Genomic DNA, 19,368 nt, shown 5'->3' with positions numbered 1-19,368 from the left:
ATGTTGTAGATATTTTTGTTTATCTAATAAATAGAGGGCCTTCAAGTTCCTTGGATGGTCATATTCCAAAGGAGGCATGGATAGGTAAGAAGGTAAACTACTCATTTCTAAATACTTTTGGTTGTGAAGCGCTTGTCCACATTAATAGAGAAAAAAAAAACAAATCTTGAAGGAAAATCAAATAAGTGTACCTTTATTGGATATGGTGTTAATGATTTTGGTTATGACTTATATGATTATGAAAACCATAAAATCATTAGGAGTTGACATGTGGTATTCAATGAAAGGGTCATGTACAAAGATCAGTTGCGGGGAAAGAAAAAGGAAATGGAAAACAAAAAATACACAATGCTTGATGAGATCACAGAAAAACAAAAGTTAAAAGTGCTAGAAAATCATAATGATCAGTAGAAAGAACAAAAACAACAACAAACACCTAAATATCCTGCAACTAATGTTAGAACATCCACCAAGTTAAGTAGACCCCCTAAATGATACCCTCCTTCATTATATTATGTATTGTTGATTGATTCTAGTGCACTAGAAGGATATGAAGAAGCAATGTAGGTAGAAACCAGGAAGAAGTAGGAGCAAGCCTTGAAAGAGGGGATGGATGCCTTGGTACATAACCAAACTTGGGACTTAGTTAGGTTTCCTATAGGTAAAACAACGGCGGAGAATAAATGGGTTTACAGGTTGAAGGAAGAGGACGGAGGAGAATATAGGTATAAGGCTAGAATTGTTGTGAAGGGGTATGCACAAAACAAAGCTATAGAATTTGGTGAAATATTTTCTCTTGTTGTAAAAATGAATTCAATTAGAACTATTTTAAGTATAGTGGCAATAGAAGATTTGCATCTTGAACCGTTAGATGTAAAGAGAGCCTTTCTCTATGGGGATTTAGAGGAAGAGATTTGTATGCCACAACCATAAGGGTATGAGATCAAAGGAAAGGAGAAATTAGTTTGCAACTTGAAGAAGTGTTTGTATGGCTTGAAACAAGATCCAAGGAAATGGCCTCTAAAATTTGACAAGTTTAAAAATGTCTAAACAAGGTTATACTAGATGTCACTTTGTCCATTATGTTTATCTTAAGAAACAAAATTATGGTAGCTACATTATATTGCTATTATATGAAGATGACATTCTTGTTGTAGGGTCTAACATGTAAGAAATAAATGTGCTTAAAAGAAAATTGATAAATTCATTTGTAATGAAGGATTTGGGTGCTGCAAAGAAAATCCTTGGCATGAGAATAACTAGAGATGAGAAAAATTGCAAATTAACATTGTCTTAATGTGAGTACATAGAAAAGGTGTTGTAAATATTTAATATGCAAAATGAAAAATGCAAAACTAGTTAGTACACCTTTGGCTAGTCATTTAAAACTAAGTAAAGAGATGTGTCCCAAGACTCAAGAAGAGATAGATAATATGTATAAAGTTCCATCAGCATCAACAATTGGAAGTTTAATGTATGCAATGGTGTGCACAAGTCTTGATATTGCACATGCAATGGAAGTTGTGAGAAGGTATATGAACAATCCAAGAAAATCTCATTGGATGACAATGGAGTGGATTCTCATGAATTTGAGCAGTGCTACTAATTGAGAATTATGTTTTGGAGATTCAAACATTGTTCTATAGGGATATGTCGATTCAGATATGGAAAGTGATAGAGATAATAGGAGGAGCACCATAGGTATGTGTTTACTGTAGGTGGAACAACAATAAGTTGGCTTTCTAAAATGCAAATAATTGTTGCACTTTCAACAATGGAAGTGCATTATGTTGCTACTATAGAAGCTAGTAAAAAAATGATTTGGTTACAAAGGTTAATGGACAAACTAGGAAAGAAGCAAGAGATTGGAAAGTTATATAGTGACAGCTAGAGTTCCATTCATCTTAAAAAGAACACAAAATTTCATTCTAATACTAAGCATATACAACTCAGGTACCATTTCATACAGTCAATTTTGGAATATGGACAGTTAAAGCTGGAAAAGATACACACTAGCCAAAATCCTATAGATATGCTAAAAAAGGTAGTGACGAGGGAGAAAACGAGTTTGTGCTCAGTTTCAATTGGCCTTCAAGTATGATGGTAAATATGAGAAACAACCAAGTCCAAGTGGAACTATTGTTTAGTAACTGAAGAAGCGGTGGAGTTGCTATAATTAGTCTCCAAGTGGGGATATTGTTGGGTGCGGAACTTGATTATCTTCTTGATTTAGAGGTCTTATTTCAAGTGTATTTGGATCTTAGTCCTTGCTGGGGGCATTCCCTCCCCCCCCCACTAGTGTTATTGGGGGATCTAGGGGGTGGGGGGGGTAAGGAAACATGCTTTTGGTCCACCCTAGTAGGCGTTCAAGTGAATTTCCCCCGAAAATAATTTTTTTGAGAAAATTAGCTTGTTAAAATATTGTAATTTCATAGTCAATATGGATCGTTCATTAGGAGGAAGATCTAACAATAGAATTTATGTTAATTTAGGTTTTATTTCCCTAGAAGGATCTCTTAGTTTATATGATGGAATTTTATTGCGGTTATGTATTATTATGTGAGAAAAGGAGATGTGACTATGTGAGAGTGGAGAGGAGGTTGTAGTAGATTTGTTGTAGGTTGTATCCCTTCAATTTGTTGGATGATATAAAAGGAAGGATTGATTGTTTCTCTGTGGACATAGCCTGTATTGGGTGAACCACATATATCTGTGCCTCTCTTGTTTTATGTTTTTCTATGTTTCTAATATTTATGTTTCATGGTCTTGTTATTTCATTTCTAACAGTTGATAGTTGTTCCATATGACATCTAGCGTTCACATTACAAAGAGTATTCTTCATTGCCATTAGTTATTCTTAAAGTTGTATAAGTGTAACTGAGGTTAATATTAGAGAGTAATGCTTTAACTATTATTTTCATGAGCATTGTAATGGCCTAACGGTATTGTTGGTGACAAAGTTTGGAAAACAAGTATACTTGTGTATAGTTAAGCCAACGTTGATGTAGGTATTTATATGTGATTGAGTTGTGTGAGTAATGGTTGATTTTTTATGTTGATATGTGGTTGAGAAAGAACTGTTGAGCTAGGGTTTAATGCATTATTGAGTAGTCAGAGTATTTTGAATTGTGGTTGATCAACATTTTTCTAGGGTTTGGATAGAGTTTTTTCTGCAAAATGTTATTGAATATTTGAGTTGGGGATTAGATTGCAGAAAGGTAATGGACTTGGAATCTTATGATATTGTGTTTCTTAAGGAAAATGTTAAGACAACTTAAGGTTGGGTTGTAATCCAATTTTAAGTCATTTTGCCCCTCCAATGTCACTTCTTTTCTCGTCTCATGAATAGAATTTTCCAAGTAGTCATAGGAGAAAATATCATGTATTAATTGCACCATCCGCGTGGGTATACATAACACCCAATGAAATTTTCAAGTTCGACCCTCCTTTCCTTGCCAATGCTCAGCTTGAGCGATCAACTGATTGCTGTTTTCCACGCCGATTTCAAGTATGCAACAAACAAGTCTAATGGAAAAGCTTAAAAAAAATCAACACACTATTACAAAATAAATATATACTCTCTTGTTTCTCTTGGCCTAGGAGGGGCCAAGGCCCCAGCCCCAAACGGGCTTTGATACCAAGTTAAATTTGCATAATGCACACCAAAAATAAATTCACATCAATACAATATAAATACAAGGAGCTATTTTTTTTTTTTTTGGCTGTGGTTCACTGACACCCTGGTCAATGGGTGGCGGCTACGTCCACGAAAAAATATGGGCTGATCGACCTCGAAGGGAATATAGCCCTGCGGCCCACTAGCTAGGCCTAACCCCAAGGGCTTCCAGGAGAATGGACCCTGTGACCTCCCGAACGACGAGGCAATGATTTTGACCAACTGAGCTAACCCTTGGGGCTTATAAATACAAGGAGCTATATCTCAAGATAGTTAATCTATTTTGGACATATAATTTGTTGGTTGAGTGAATATCTCAACCACACACCAATCTAGGAAGATAACTAGTTGGAGAGGATCTCTCAACCAACTAGACCTAAACAAGCTCCCAAATACTCGGAACATACTCCTATATATAGAATGAATCACAACAAAGACAAGTAAGAAATATATTTTCCAAGTTTTATATCAACTTAATTAATTTAAAAATAGGTCATATCAATTCATATCATATTGGGCATGCAGTATTAAAAAACCATGGTATTGTAAAAAGAGTTATTTATAAGGTAAAAATCTCCATCGTAAAATTGGGTGAATCTCCATCACTGAGGATATGATTACATAATTTTGAAAATGTATGTATGTTTAACTCATATATATACACACACATATATAATTAATAACAATAATAGTTTAAAATAAAGTGATAATTTAGTTAATTCTTATGAATTTAGGCACATGTATAATGGAGTAAGTATTTTAGTGTTTATTATAAATTGATGTTTTTTTTTTTTTTTTGTAAGCTGGGGTGGGACTCATACATCATACTCGCCTGCCTCGGCAGGATTTGAACCTGGGTGGGGGGTGCTACAACGCACCGCCCTCACCATTACATCGTGCACCGAAGTGCTAAATTGATGTTTATTTAAAATTACTAGAAATTTAATTTATATAGCTATTCTAATAATGTGTATAAATAAATTTAATATATTTAAACAATTAATTTGCATAAATTTAATCATTTTGGCCCTCCGATGCCGATTCTTTCCTCGTCTCAAGAATAGACATTGCCACATAGTCATAGGAGAAAATATCATGTCTTAATGTGTGTGATAATTGCTATGCTTTACACGTGGCAGAGAAAACAACGCTAACAAATAAATTGGTGTGCAGCTCAATTCCCTAGGTATTCATTGTCAAAGTGTGAACTTTGTTAATGACTGGGCCATGTTCGAATAAAGAAGTTCTCAATGTGGAATATAAATATAGTTGGTAAATAATTGAGCCTTCGGCTCAAATCCCCAATTTTATTTTTTTTTTTAATCTCGTTGCTTTGTTAATAATTGGGTTTTTTTGAAAAAAGATGATAGTTTTTAAAAAGAAAATTTGTTAAAATGATCTATTTTAATTCTAGATTTACCAAATGTTGAAATGGATCAAATCTTTTTTCACTCTAAAAGAAGTTTGTATCTCAAGAGATTTGATCCTTCGGAAGCTTGGTAGCTTTAGAGTTAAAATGGATATAGGATGGTTTAGTTCCCCTTTAAATAACCTATATTCCACATTAATACCATGGGTCATTTCTATTTTTATTTTATTTTATTTTTATATGGTTATCTTTATTTTTATACTTTTATTTTATTTTGACGGAGCTAAAATGTTTACATTATATTACATTAATCTTTTTATTTATTTTTATTTTTTTGTAATTTGACTTAACCAAAATGTTAAACAAGACATTACATGACAACATCTATACCATACTAGGCTAGAGAGAGGCTCAACTATCAATAATTTGGGCTTTTGTCAAAACAGTAATTATATTCAAGCATTTTGGGATTACTCACATGAGACATTTTGATTGGATGGTAAACATTTAACCTTTATAGAATATGATGAAATATTCATAGATCAAGGATTAAGATTTATCTCCAAGTTAGTTATACTCTTTTAATAAACTTATCTTAAATTAATTAATTAAAGAGAAGGTCATATCAACTCACATCTTAGTGGGCAAATGGTATTGAAAAACCATGGTATTATAAAAAGAGTTATTTATGAGTTAATTTCCATGGTAAAGTGAGGTGAATATCCATCACTAAGGATATGGCTACATGTTTTTGAAAATGTATATATGTTTAACTCATATATTATTTTTTTTGTAATTAATAACAATAATAGTTTAAAATAAACTTATAATTTATTTAACTTTTATAATTTTTTAAATTTGGACACATGTATAGTGGAGTAATTATTTTGGTATTTATTATAAATTGATGTCTATCTAAATTTATTAGCAATTTAATTTATATAGCTATTCTAATAATGTGTATAAATAAATTCAAATTTTTAAGCATTTACTTTGTATAATTCAATCATAAATAATTTTGTTTCTCGAAATTTCAAATCAAATTTATTCAAAATTATTTTTAAAAAATCATCCAACATTTCAATTACACTTTTAAATATATTATAAAATAAAATATAGTGTATTTACGCCTTTTACGTGTCTTACTATGTCTAATAAAATATAGTATATTTACCCCTGGCTTTCCTTTTTGAAATCAATTCCCCTCTTACATTACCTATATTACTATGATCTATTTGATTTGATGTTAGACGATTAAAATATTGGCCACCATGATTAAAATTCTCATTATACCTGAAACCCTACGTATCTGACCTCTTCCGTAGGTTTTCTGAAACATCGTTCTACGATCCTCCACTTCCATAGGTTTTCTGAAACATTCTTCTACGATCCATGTCCGCTATAAGACGTCACATGGGAGCGGCAAGGACTTGTATCGTCTAGTATCTTGCTTGAATCTACTGGCCTTGTATCGTTCATGATCTTGCTTGAATCTGCTGGCCACTGTGCAGACCTTGGCCCTGTGGAGCGTATTGGATCAACGAAAAATATTGAACTTGTGTATTGTGCTTGATTCTGGTGATGGTGTCACATACACTGTCCCAATTTATGAGGCATACGATTTGGCTCATGCCATACTCAGACTGGACCTTCTTGGGCGTGATCTGATGGATGCATTGATGAAGATTCTTACAGAACGTGTGTATACCTTCACCACCACTGCAGAGCGCGAGATTGTCTGAGATATGAAGGAGAAATTAGACTACGTATCTCTAGATCTTGAACAGGAGATGGAGACTACAAAATCTAGCTCTTCATTGGAAAAGAGTTATGAGCTTGCTGATGGCCAGGTAATCACAATCGGTGTAGAATGGTTCAGATGTGCAAAAGTGTTGTTCCAGCCATCTCAGATACTACTCTCCCAAAAGTTTATGAGGGTGAAAAACCCTTCTAAGACTAATCTCCTCTACTTCCAAATGGGGCAAGCATTGGTTCACTACCATATAAATGCTTTGTAAGATTTCTCAGTTAACCCTAGGTTGTTTTTCTTCCTGATTATCAATTTAAAAAAAAATAATTTAACCTTGCGTTTTCATCATGACCACAGGAGCAGAAAGGCGGAGCCTTGTACCCTCTACAATTAAGGTAAGGTCTCCTTTATTTTTTTGTCCTTTGCTATTGGATATGTTTTGAATAGTGTTATATTTATCCTCCTCTCAGAATGGGTGATGCAGAAGAAATCCATCCCCTTGTATGTGACAATGGATCTGGAATGGTTAAGGTTGGTATTTATGTTTTTGTTTTTCTAATATTTAGGTCTCATTCAGATCACATTGGTCTATTGGAATGAAGGCTAGTTTTTACAATGTTTGTCTATGATCCATGATCTTTGTTATTAGATTCTCCAATTCGATTGCAAGAAGTTGCAGTAGTGTATGTTTATTGCACACCATCTTGTAATCGATGTGGATATTGCCTCAAACTAAGGGGCTAGGTTGGGAATGAAGACTAGTTTTTATATTGCTGGTCTATGATCCTTATCTTTACTATTATATTCGCCAATTTGATTGCAAGAAGTTGCAATAGTATATGTCTATTGCAGACCATCTTGTAATTGATGCAAATATTGCCTCAAACTAAGGAGCTAGGTTTTAAAAGATTTATGTTCATTGAGGACTGTGATTTTGTTTCTGAGTTATGCTGATCCTATCCATTATTATTCTTGTGATGCCTATATAAGGCTGGAATTGCTAGAGACGATGCTTTGCATGCTGTTTTCCCAAGCATTTTGGGCAGACCAAGGCATACTAGTCTGATGGTTGGTATGGGACAAATTGATGCATATGTTGGAGATGAAGCTCAATCAAAGAGGGGTATCTTGACTCTCAAGTATCTGATCGACCATGGTATTGTGACCAACTGGAATGACATGGAGAAGATCTAGCATCACACATTTTACAATGAACTCGAGTGGCTCCTGAGGAACACCCTGTGCTTCTCACGGAGGCACCACTTTACCCCAAGGCTAATAGACAAAAGATGACACAGATAATGTTTGAGACTTTCAATGTGCCTGCCATGTATGTTGTAAGCCAGGTAGTACTTTCTCTGTATGCAAGTGGACGAACCACTAGTACGCTTTTTTATTATTCCATCCCCTTTCAGCCATTAATTTTGGATCTTTTATGTCCATTTCCACTGATAATTGTGTTGAATTGATACTTATAAGAGTTATAAGTTGCACTAACACGTGCATTTTGTTAAGATCTTATTTTAGGCTATCATTAATTGTTTTACACTTATCATCCTAGTTATTGTGCTTGATTCTGGTGATGGTGTCACACACACTGTCCCAATTTATGAGGGATACGCTTTGCCTCATGCCATACTCAGACTGGACCTTGTTGGGCGTGATCTGACGGATGCATTGATGAAGATTCTTACAGAACGTGGGTACACCTTCACCACCACCGCAAAGCGCGAGATTGTCTAAGATATGAAGGAGAAATTATCCTATGTATCTCTTGTTTTTGAATAGGAGATGGAGACTGCAAAATATAGCTCTTCATTGGAAAAGTGCCATGAGCTTCCTGATGGCCAGGTAATCACCATCAGTGCAGAATAGTTCAGATGTGTAGAAGTGTTGTGCCATCTTTAGTGGGAATGGAAGCAACCAAAATCCATGAGACTACTTACAATTTTATTATGAAGTGTGATGTGGATATTCGGAAAGAGTTGTATGGGAATATTGTGCTCAGTGGTGGTTCCACAATGTTTCCTGGGATTGCAGATCGAATGAGTAAGGAAATTACTTCACTGGCTCCCAGCAGCATGAAGATTAAGGTGGTTGGACCTCCAGAAAGAAAATACAGTGTCTAGATTGGAGGGTCTATTTTGGCTTCTCTCAGTACTTTCCAGCAGGTATGTACTACAACTGCCAGGGGCTTCATTTGGCCTTGTCACATAAAAACAACATCACTCAAGTCTTTTCTCTGCCTGAAGTTTATAAATAACCACCACATGATTGAATGTAAGAACATGCTTGGTCCTGCAGAAGTGCTGGAAAATCAAATGCATCAAGGGTAGAGTTGTTTCCCATCTCCATGTGGGTTGTTATACAGAGATACAAAAGATACAATTGAAGAGATCAGGCTCCGTACATAATTGGACTTGTTTTATTTTAGTGATTCTAATAGGGAAATTACACCTCATAAGAATCCTATGACAACCTTCAAAGCATTAGGGACCAGTTGACTAAATGCTTCATTATTGTGACCAGACCAACAGATGCAAACTTGCAACTGAACAAATAAGCTATAATTCAGGAAAAAAACTACATATGGTGCTATAAATATATGTGGCTTTCTAAGGTAATCAAGTCCTCAAGTTTTAATCCTGACAATTCAATGTCCATCCACTGAATCTCTCCTTTGGTCTCAATGTTTTAAATGCTGATTATTAATACATATTTAGAATTCATGTTCAATGTTCAAGAGGTACATGTACATTGAACAAAGAAGGAATATGTAATTTTACATCGCTGATGTATATCCATAGTATATATGTAGTCGGTAGAGAAATCCTTTAAGATAATAGTACGTAAGCCCCTGACTCTTTTCATAAATTTTATTTTATCTTGTAATAGGTTTCTAGAAGTTTATTAACATCTTTTATTCTACTTACCATATTTGGCTCTAGAAAATTACAAGGCATGGTTGTTCTTCTAACTTCATAAAAGGCTGCTAATTTATAATTATAAAAAAAATTGAGTGTTTTCAATTTCTATTTTAAAGGAGTTGTAAAGGGGGAGGCTAGGCAAGGGTTTTTCAATTATTGACACAGGTTTTTAAATTAAAACCAACTTTATGAGTCTATAAATTCATTGCTTTCAACAATTATTTTAGGTAAATGACCATGTAGTTAACATCTGATTGACAAATTTAGGTGGTAGCTTGGCATATCTAGAATCAAATTGATCCATGGTGAAAACATTCCAATTCAAACATGTGAATGCCAATATTGATACAAAGTGTCTTCCTTGGGATTAGTTTTTCTATATATCCATCCTTGGAGTTATTCCCTGTACTCAGTAACTTTTGTAAATCACCTGTATGTATTAAAGTCAAAAAGCAACACCTGGTAATCTGGGGCCTGTCAAACTTTGCCTCCTAATCTATGATTAAGAATAGAAAGGTTGTAATCCTTGAAAGATTGGTTGGCTTCCTGGTAGCTCATTCTAAGGGATCCATTCATCTATATTACCATTTTGATTTTTTACTTTCCCCCTTCCACCACTTGACATTTCATTGGATTGTAATCCTCAAAATATTGGTTGGCTTCCCGGTAGCTCATTCTAAGGGATCCATTCATTTGTATTACCATTTTGATTTTTTACTTTCTCCCTTCCACCACCTGCCATTTCTGCCATTTCAACCTCATGCTTCTAAGGATTTTTGGAAGGCATAATTTACCAATCTTCTTGAAATTTTAAGAAATCCAATTTCTTAATTCAATTTCCTATTTCCTTTATTCAAGAAACTTCAGACAGTAGCAAGACTTGGGATTAATGGGCAAGCTATCTTATCCTTTATTCAAGAAACTTCATACAGGAGCAAGACTTGGAATTAATGGGCAAGCTAGCTTCAAGGTATTAGTCAAGCCATTGTTTTAGACAATCATTCCAATATTAATTCTCTACAATCTACAATGGTCTAATAAAGGCACAAATCCAATTGCATGAGTTGTATCCTGACATTTGTCATAGGTTATATCATAATGATATTCTTATATCCTGAATACAAAGAAATATTAACATTTGACACCCTAAACAATCATGAGCCAAACTTTGGTCATAGACCTTGCACACCAATTCCTTTACTATGCAAAAAATCCCCAATGAATATAATTATAGTAATAAAGTATCCATTGAATAGAATTAAGATAGTAAAATTACCTTGATAGTCTACAAACATAAATCTAAATTTTTTTAAAGGATTTAAATAGTGAATTCCCCAATTCGATTGCAAGAAGTTGCAGTAGTGTATGTTTATTGCAGATCATCTTGTAATCGATGCGGACATTGCCTCTTCCACCACCTGCCATTTCTGCCATTTCAACCTCATGCTTGTAAGGATTTTTGGAAGGCACAATTTACCATTCTTCTTGAAATTTTAAGAAATGCAGTTTCTTAATTCTCCTTCCTATTTCCTCTATTCAAGAATCTTCAGACAGTAGCAAGACTTGGGATTAATGGGCAAGGAATTAGTCAAGCCATTATTTTAGACAATCATTCCAATACTAATTCTCTATGCCTAGATGAATATTTTTTATAGCTAGCATATATAAAAGAAACTCCAAATACATGGTTGAGAGTTTTTTTGCTATTGAGCCAATAAAGTTTTGTATATTTTGAAATCTAATAATCTATAATGGTCTAATAAAGGAACAAATGATATTCTTATATCCTGAATAGAAAGAAATATTAACATTTCACACCCTTATCAACCATGAGCCAAACTTTGGTCATAGACCTTGAATACGAATTCCTTTACTATGCACAGAATCCCCAATGAATATAATTACAGTAATAAAGTATCCATTAAATAGAATTAAGATAGCAAAATTCACTTGATAGTCTACAAACATAAATCTAATTTTTTAAAAAGGATTTAAATGGTGAATTCCCCAATTCAATTGCAAGAAGTTGCAGTAGTGCATGTTTATTGCAAACCATCTTGTAATCAATGCGGATATTGCCTCAAACTAAGGGGCTAGGTTGGGAATGAAGGCTAGTTTTTACATTGTTGGTCTATGATCCTTGATCTTTGTTATTATATTCACCAATTCGATTGCAAGAAGTTCCAGTAGTGTATGTCTATTGCAGACCATCTTCTAATCGATGCGGATATTGCCTCAAACTAAGGAGCTAGGATTTAAAAGAATTATGTTCATTAAGGACTGTGATTTTGTTTCTAAGTTATGTTGATCTTATCCATTCTTATTCTTGTGATGCCTATTTAAGGCCGGATTTGCTGGAGACGATGCTCTGTGTGCTGTTTTCCCAAGCATTGTGGGCAGACCAAGACATACTGGTGTGATGGTTCTTATGGGGAAAAGAGATGCATATGTTGGAGATGAAGCTTAGTCTAAGAGGGGTATCTTGACTCTCAAGTATCTGATCGACCATGGTATTGTGACCAACTGGGATGACATGGAGAAGATCTGGCATCATACATTTTACAATGAACTCCGAGTGGCCCCTGAGGAACACCCTGTGCTTCTCACGGAGGCACCACTTAACCCCAAGGCTAATAGACAAAAGATGACACAGATAATGTTTGAGACTTTAAATGTGCCTGCCATGTATGTTGCAATCCAAGAAGTACTTTCTTTTTATGCAAGTGGACGAACCACTCGTACGCTTTTTTATTATTCCATCCGTTTTCAGCCATTAATTTTGGATCTCTTATGTCCATTTCCACAAATAGTTGTGCTGAATTGATACTTCTAAGAGTTATAAGTTGCACGAACACATGCATTTTGTTAAGATCTTATTTTAGGTTGTCATTAACTGTTTTACACTTATCATCCTAGGTATTGTGCTTGATTTTGGTGATGGTGTCACACGCACTATCCCAATTTATGAGGGATACGCTTTTCCTCATGCCATACTCAGACTGGACCTTGTTGGGCGTGATCTAACGGATACATTGATGAAGATTATTACAGAACGTGGGTACACCTTCACCACCACTGCGGAGCGTGAGATTGTCTGAGATATGAAGCAGAAATTAGCCTATGTATCTCTAGATTTTGAACAGGAGATGGAGGCTAGAAAATCTAGCTCTTCATTAAAAAAGAGCTATGAGCTTCCTAATGGGCAGGTAATCATCATTGGTGTAGAACGGTTCAGATGTGCAGAAGTGTTGTTCCAGCCATCTTTATTAGTAATGAAAGCAGCTTGAATCCATGAGACTACTTACAATTCTATTATGAAGTGGGATGTGGATATTCGTAAAGACTTGTATGGGAATATTGTGCTCAGTGGTGGTTCCACAATGTCTCCAGGGATTGCAGATCGAATGAGTAAGGAAATTACTTCACTGGCTCCCAGTAGCATGAAGATTAAGGTGGTGGGACCTCTAGAAAGAAAATATAGTGTCTGGATTGGAGAGTCTATTTTGTCTTATCTCAGTACTTTCCAGCAGGTATGTACTACAACTGCCAATCGCTTCATTTTGCATATTGTATCTGGTTTATCGCTTCCTAATTTTATCAAGGAAAAAGTTTTGGATTCACCTAAAAATCTACACTTGTTATGTGTATTGCAGATGTGGATTTCAAATCAGAATATGACGAGTCTGGCCCCTCACTTGTTCACAGGAAGTGCTTCTAGATTTTTGGACGTTTGGTACTTCTATCTGGGAGGAGAACTGGATGCATATGCCTTGTTAGTTTTAGGTTCTATGGAGGACTAGCATTGTAAAGAGAGGATTTTGTGTTTATTTGTGCACTGACTTTCCTGAGCCAGTTTTGGGGCTTGGGTTGTTCATTTCTTTGGATTCATGAAATAATTTGAGCCTGTGCTAAAGGATTGCATTGAAATCCATATGTTGGCCAAATTTAAATTGTGCTGGTATTTTCCACCCTATCTTGCTTGATTCTTTATATTTTCTTATATATTCATACGGATTGGGAAACCTTTAGCATGTGTGAAATGTCTATGCATGATTGTGATTCAAGGATGAGCTATTACCATGCTGTTGAAAACTTTTTGCATGTTTGGTTCTGAATTTCTTCGAAGGCTTGTGGCCTCAAACATAGTATTTACTATTAAGTCTAATTGAGCCTATTTTATGTCAATATTTAGGAGTGATGTTGCAGGATGACCACATATGAAAGTTATCTCCACAGCCATGAAGACCTAACTTACCTCAGAAATAAAGACTACCATGATATAAAGAGTACGGGTTAAATATGATTCAGCAGATAAGAAATTTGCAATACAATATAAGCAGAAATAATGCACCTATAAATTCTCTATTGATTTTCTGCATCTACTAATATTAAGCTTTTGAATCACAAGTGTCATGAAGTATACAATAGTTATTTTGCTGGACTTATGGAATTAGATTGGTAAAATATAACCTCTGCTAGATCAGGTACCAAGGAGGACACATATAGGGTAATTGTCTAAATATTGAGTTCCCTTGACACATTGGATCGTTCTCTTGGGTGTTTTTAATGTGCCAAATTCGTGGTTCTTCCTCACTTGCCAGTAATGGAATATGCCATAGGCCTTCCTTCCTTAATGTGAAACTTGCATCAATAACATACTAATATCAATGCATATCAATAGTCGTCCCTAAGACAGGGAGGCTAAAATGTTTATAATTGTCCATAACAGGATCAACACTAACAGTAGAAAAAACATAATACCTTGCACATCCCTTACAAGTTATTCTCATTAATAATGTATGCATACATCGCTGCACTACATCAACTAGGTACCCAGTTGACCTCAATGTGAGTATGGATATGATTCATAGATATGGTGCAAGTTACAATCCCAGATGTACATCTCTGAGAATCAGCGTACTACTTACCTGCCTGAAATATTTTGGTAGCCCCAATATTCGTGGATACAGTCTTACCTCTTAGTTGTGGGCAAAGCCTCACCAAATACGCTTTTTGTCCCTAAACATTTCGTTTTTTGGAAACACATATATGAGAGTGAAACCCATCCAGTTATATATTCATGTATCAGGCTTGCTGAGATTTTATTTGCCCTAAATTGATTTCTTAAGGCCTTTTTTTCCTCAAAGAGTAAGCACAAGGATCCACTACTTCTGATAAAACAGAGCTGAACATAGTTATGCTAGGCATGATCTATTTATTGCTTTGCTTAGTGAGAAGAAATCAATTCCCTTTGCATATAGACTGACATATTATCATATGGAAATGGAACCTTGGTCAACGATGTGAAACTTCTTGTTCCCCACTATTAGCATCAGTTCCAATCCCCTCTGATTATGGGGGAATTGATATTCCCAACAAGTACCACAAGCAACCCAATTTCAAGTAATCAGCTGAGTCTTGGAAATGTGGTATTAAGGGCTTCTCACAACTTCAATGGCAGAACCATCAGTGCCAGTTTTGCAACAGAAGAAAAGAGGGATATTGCTTTCAGGAGGAAAAAGGATCACTATGCTCTTTTGGGTGTCTCTTGTCATGCCTCCTGCAATGATATCAGGGTTGCATATAGAATACTCGCACTGAAATACCACCCTGCTGTCATGCCTTTTCACCAGCTTGAGACAACCACTAACCTTGTTTCTGAGATAAATTAGGCTTATGGTACTCTGTCTGATCCACAAAAGAGAAAAGTATATGATGATGTGATGTGCACCTCATACTCAAGTTTGACACTGCCAGGGCTGCATCATCGCCATCCTCATTTTGGCATTGGAGAGGAAGGAATTGGGAAACAGATCAATGCTAGTGTTGAGGGGGAATTGTGACCATGTTCTTATTTCTAACTCTAGTGCGTCGATTTTGGTTAAGTATTAGAGATGAATAAGACCTTTCAAGATCGTACCTTCTAGAGAAGGCAAAGGATCAAGATCGTGGTGAAAATTTTCACGCTGGTTCAAGGTACCCTGGTACTCTGCTTCCTATTTATGTATGGTGTGATGCTTGGACCCATGCCCTCTTGTTTAGTATATGTTATGTATATATTTCTTTATGATGGGATGACCTTGTAATTAGGTTTGGTGGGATATTTGTTTGCAGGATTATTATTACTATCACAGTAGTCAAGACGGTCGCTTCTAACTTTCTTGTATTCAAATCACATGGACATCATTGGATAATGGAGATCATCACAATGCAGCTTGCTGCAAGAATGCTTGGTACATTGAAGAAGCCATCAGATTTTTTTGTGCCTCTTGCCATCTGTCCCCACCCTCAACAATGGCTTACAACATCTATGGTATTTTATACAAACTTTTGTGCAAGGTCTAGAGATCCATGCCTAACAGTCAACTCGACTTGTCATGACTTTAGTCTTTATATAATAAAAAAACATAGATAGATAGATACATTGATTTTGATTAGAATTTTAACATGTTTCCAATATTTATTTTTATACAATATCTATCATATGTTTATTGTAGATATTATCTAGCACCATTCAAAAGTTGTTTCCAAGGAAAGTAACTTCAACATTCTCATTTGTGTCCTCATAGGGTGATCACAAGCCTATTTTCCAGGTCTTTATATTGTTCTTTGTTGTGGTAATAAATGTTGATTGAATGATCTTGGACACTGTAAATATATAATTTTGAAACATTATAATGATGTGTAGAGATTGTGTCCTCATAGGGTCATCAAAAACCTATTTTCCAGGTATTTATATTGTTCTTTGTCGTGGTAATAAATGTTGATTGAATGATCTTTGACATTGTAAATATATAATTTTGAAACATTATAATGATGTGCAGAGATTACATCGATTTTACAAGACACTTCAAGCCACTAGTTACTTTTCTATTGCCTTACGGCGTTTTCTTTGCAACATTTGGTGCAAATGCTAGTAGATATTGATTTATATTTATATAATATTACATTATAGGCATTGTCTAACTTATAGACAAAATAACCTTTTTCACCAGAATCCAACGACACAATTTCTAGCAAGAATGTGATGTTTTGTTGTTTAAAATATATTTTTGAATGCATAAATGGATTTAGCACCCTAAAAAACCCATGGGGCACATTAATTTTACAAATTAAAGAACACAAACTCAAGTTTTTAAAAATCTTTGTCGAGTTTTACTTAAAATTAATAAAAAAAATGATCGTGAGAAAAGTCATTTCGTCTATAAATTATACTATATATCTTACATTATATATGTCACTATTTTCATCTAATAATAATATAGTTTCCTTATGTTTCCATTAGGTGTAATATTTTTTAATAATCAAGGCCACGTTTGAATAAAAAGGCGTTGTCTATTGAGCATCAATTTCCTCTTTACCTTCTTTTATAATTGGAATCTAATCATTATTTTTTCAAAGAATATGACTTTGAGAATCTTTGAATCGTCTTTTTATGGTGGAAATGGATTCAACACCGACAAAAACCTCGGGACACTCAAAATCCTAAAGTTTGGCAACTATAACTTGGATTTCCAAAAAATTCCGCCAAATATTTATCTAAACCCTACTGGAAATTCCATTGTTCTCTGAGAAAAACGATGCATCCTTGTACTACGCTGAATAAAGATGGTCAGTTGTGAGAAGGGAAAAATATGGTAGGTTATTAAATATCTTATAAAACATAATATAATATATTTTATACTGGTCTTTATTTAATACTAGCTAGCACAACAACATTAATAAATGTGGTTGATATACGCCGATAGGCGTCAATGGATATGGATTTAATATTAATGTTAATATTGATATTAATAAATATATAAATATAATAATAATATTATAAAATATTATTATCATTATATTATAAATACGATAATAATTATAAATTTTTTAATGGCAATTTATAATTATTCTTATTATATTAACAAAATCATTATAACCCCAAGGGATTTATATTAAAATCTAGGATTAATATTATAAACCCTATGAATAATATTATAGCCTAAGAATATGAACCCTTAGATTAATAATCCCAAGGGAATAATAAACCCAAGAGGTTAATACTAAAACCCTAAGGGATTATGAACATAAGGGAATAATATTAAGGCCAAGGGAATTATATTATAAACCCAAGGTATATAAACCCTAAGATACATATTATTGATGAAAAGAGATCTTGGGTATTTGCCAAAATCCCCTTTCATGTAAATTCTTCGATCCTGGGCCTGTGGGTTATGTGTCCACAAGTCCCGACGGAAGCGTTCTAAATAACTTTAACCCTTTTCATTTATTAACGTGGATCTTCATTAAATTGAGCATCCCTTAATCATGGTCACAAGCATGCAATGTAAGTCTAGAATGGTAATAGCAATATATGGATTTTAAAATAATTCGGGCACCGCTATAGACATCGGCGGCCCACATACCCCAACTCCGATTCAGAGGAAAACTCCATTGCTCCAATCCGATCCACTAGCCACAATCTCCCAAAACCGTTGTTCGATATCCGCATGACATGCCCTTGCTGATCCAAACCATTTCCACTTAAACTTATCCGCCAATCACCTAAATGCATCTAGAGAATAAAGCTCGCCGGGCATAAAACCAAAGCTATCCTTCTTCGAATTCAGGTAGTCCAAACAATACCAATTCCTAGCTGGAATCACCTTCAGCGGAGGCGAAAGACAGTACAGATGCCATCCCTTGTCGCACCGATCACAGAGAAGCATCATTTCCTCGTGCAGACCACTCTGACATTGCTCACGGATTTGATCCAACCGCTGTTCCGAGTTCGAGTCCTCTTCTTTCAAAGATTTGTTTTCTTTGCAAGATCTCCGCCTCCTCTGCAGTCACTGTCATCACGTATAACAAACCTGATCTTCAACTCGATCACAGTTTTCATTCATACAATTCTCGGCACGAGCTCCGTCTGAAATCTCGTTATTTAGAACTATCTACTGAGGCAATTAATCCAGTCGTATTACACACACATAGTTATAATCGACCAACACATATACCAGTTACACAATAATTCAAATCGCCATTGATCCTGTAAGTGATCAATGTCGATAAACAAACTCGCACACAGAAATTCATAATTCGACACGCAGGAAATCAACAGAATATATTAATTTGATTATATACAAAATCGCTTACATCTAAGGCATTGCAACCTTAGAACAAGTTCGCTTTTGGACTACATTTTTTTCCTCTCATCTCACGCATCTCACGCATACATACTTGCTTATAAAGTTTTTACAAGGCGTGAATTAGTTAAGATCCACAAAATCGCTCCTGAAATCACTCAACAACTTACTTAAATCTCTCATTTTAAATCAATTTAAGAGCAAATCTTCCCTTTGTTCAGTTTCGCTGTCCACTTCCTCCTCTCTCAGCTTGGGATTCCTCTTTAATTAAGGAGGGATTAGATGCTCCTGCATCAGACTCCCGAGGTAAAAAAAAATATTATGACTTCCTCATCATATTCTTCTCCTGGTACTTAGCAATGTTACCCACTGTATTCTTTCAGTAGAATTGCTTTTCATGATCTTCGATGAGTTGCAACCAACCTCTGCAGTAACAGTCTCTTTCTGTTACACGATACCTCACCAAGCCCTCCGCACTCGGTCTTTTGACATTCTTCTGGTTCTCTTCTCTAGAACCA

The 19,368-nt window shown here is 35.0% G+C and overlaps 2 pseudogenes across 2 annotated transcripts; both read left to right on the top strand.

The window, feature by feature from the left end:
* Positions 1-6,325: 6,325 nt before the first annotated feature.
* Positions 6,326-9,705, top strand: LOC149162307 (actin-2-like; annotated as a pseudogene). The gene is made up of 4 exons (XR_016261920.1): positions 6,326-7,059; positions 7,153-7,326; positions 7,786-8,178; positions 8,357-9,705. The product of XR_016261920.1 is annotated as an actin-2-like (transcript).
* Positions 9,706-10,963: 1,258 nt separating this feature from the next.
* On the top strand, positions 10,964-13,749 carry LOC149162306 (actin-7-like; annotated as a pseudogene). Its single transcript, XR_016261921.1, has 3 exons — positions 10,964-12,460; positions 12,639-13,252; positions 13,376-13,749. The product of XR_016261921.1 is annotated as an actin-7-like (transcript).
* Positions 13,750-19,368: the final 5,619 nt, after the last annotated feature.

The sequence above is a fragment of the Pinus tabuliformis genome, chromosome 5_2 (genome assembly GCF_031772625.1).
Source record: "Pinus tabuliformis cultivar Carrire ecotype Pingquan chromosome 5_2, CPIR1, whole genome shotgun sequence".
Taxonomy (NCBI): domain Eukaryota; kingdom Viridiplantae; phylum Streptophyta; class Pinopsida; order Pinales; family Pinaceae; genus Pinus; species Pinus tabuliformis.
The sequence above is the reverse complement of the archived record's forward strand: the minus strand, read 5'-3'. Positions and strand labels throughout refer to the sequence as shown.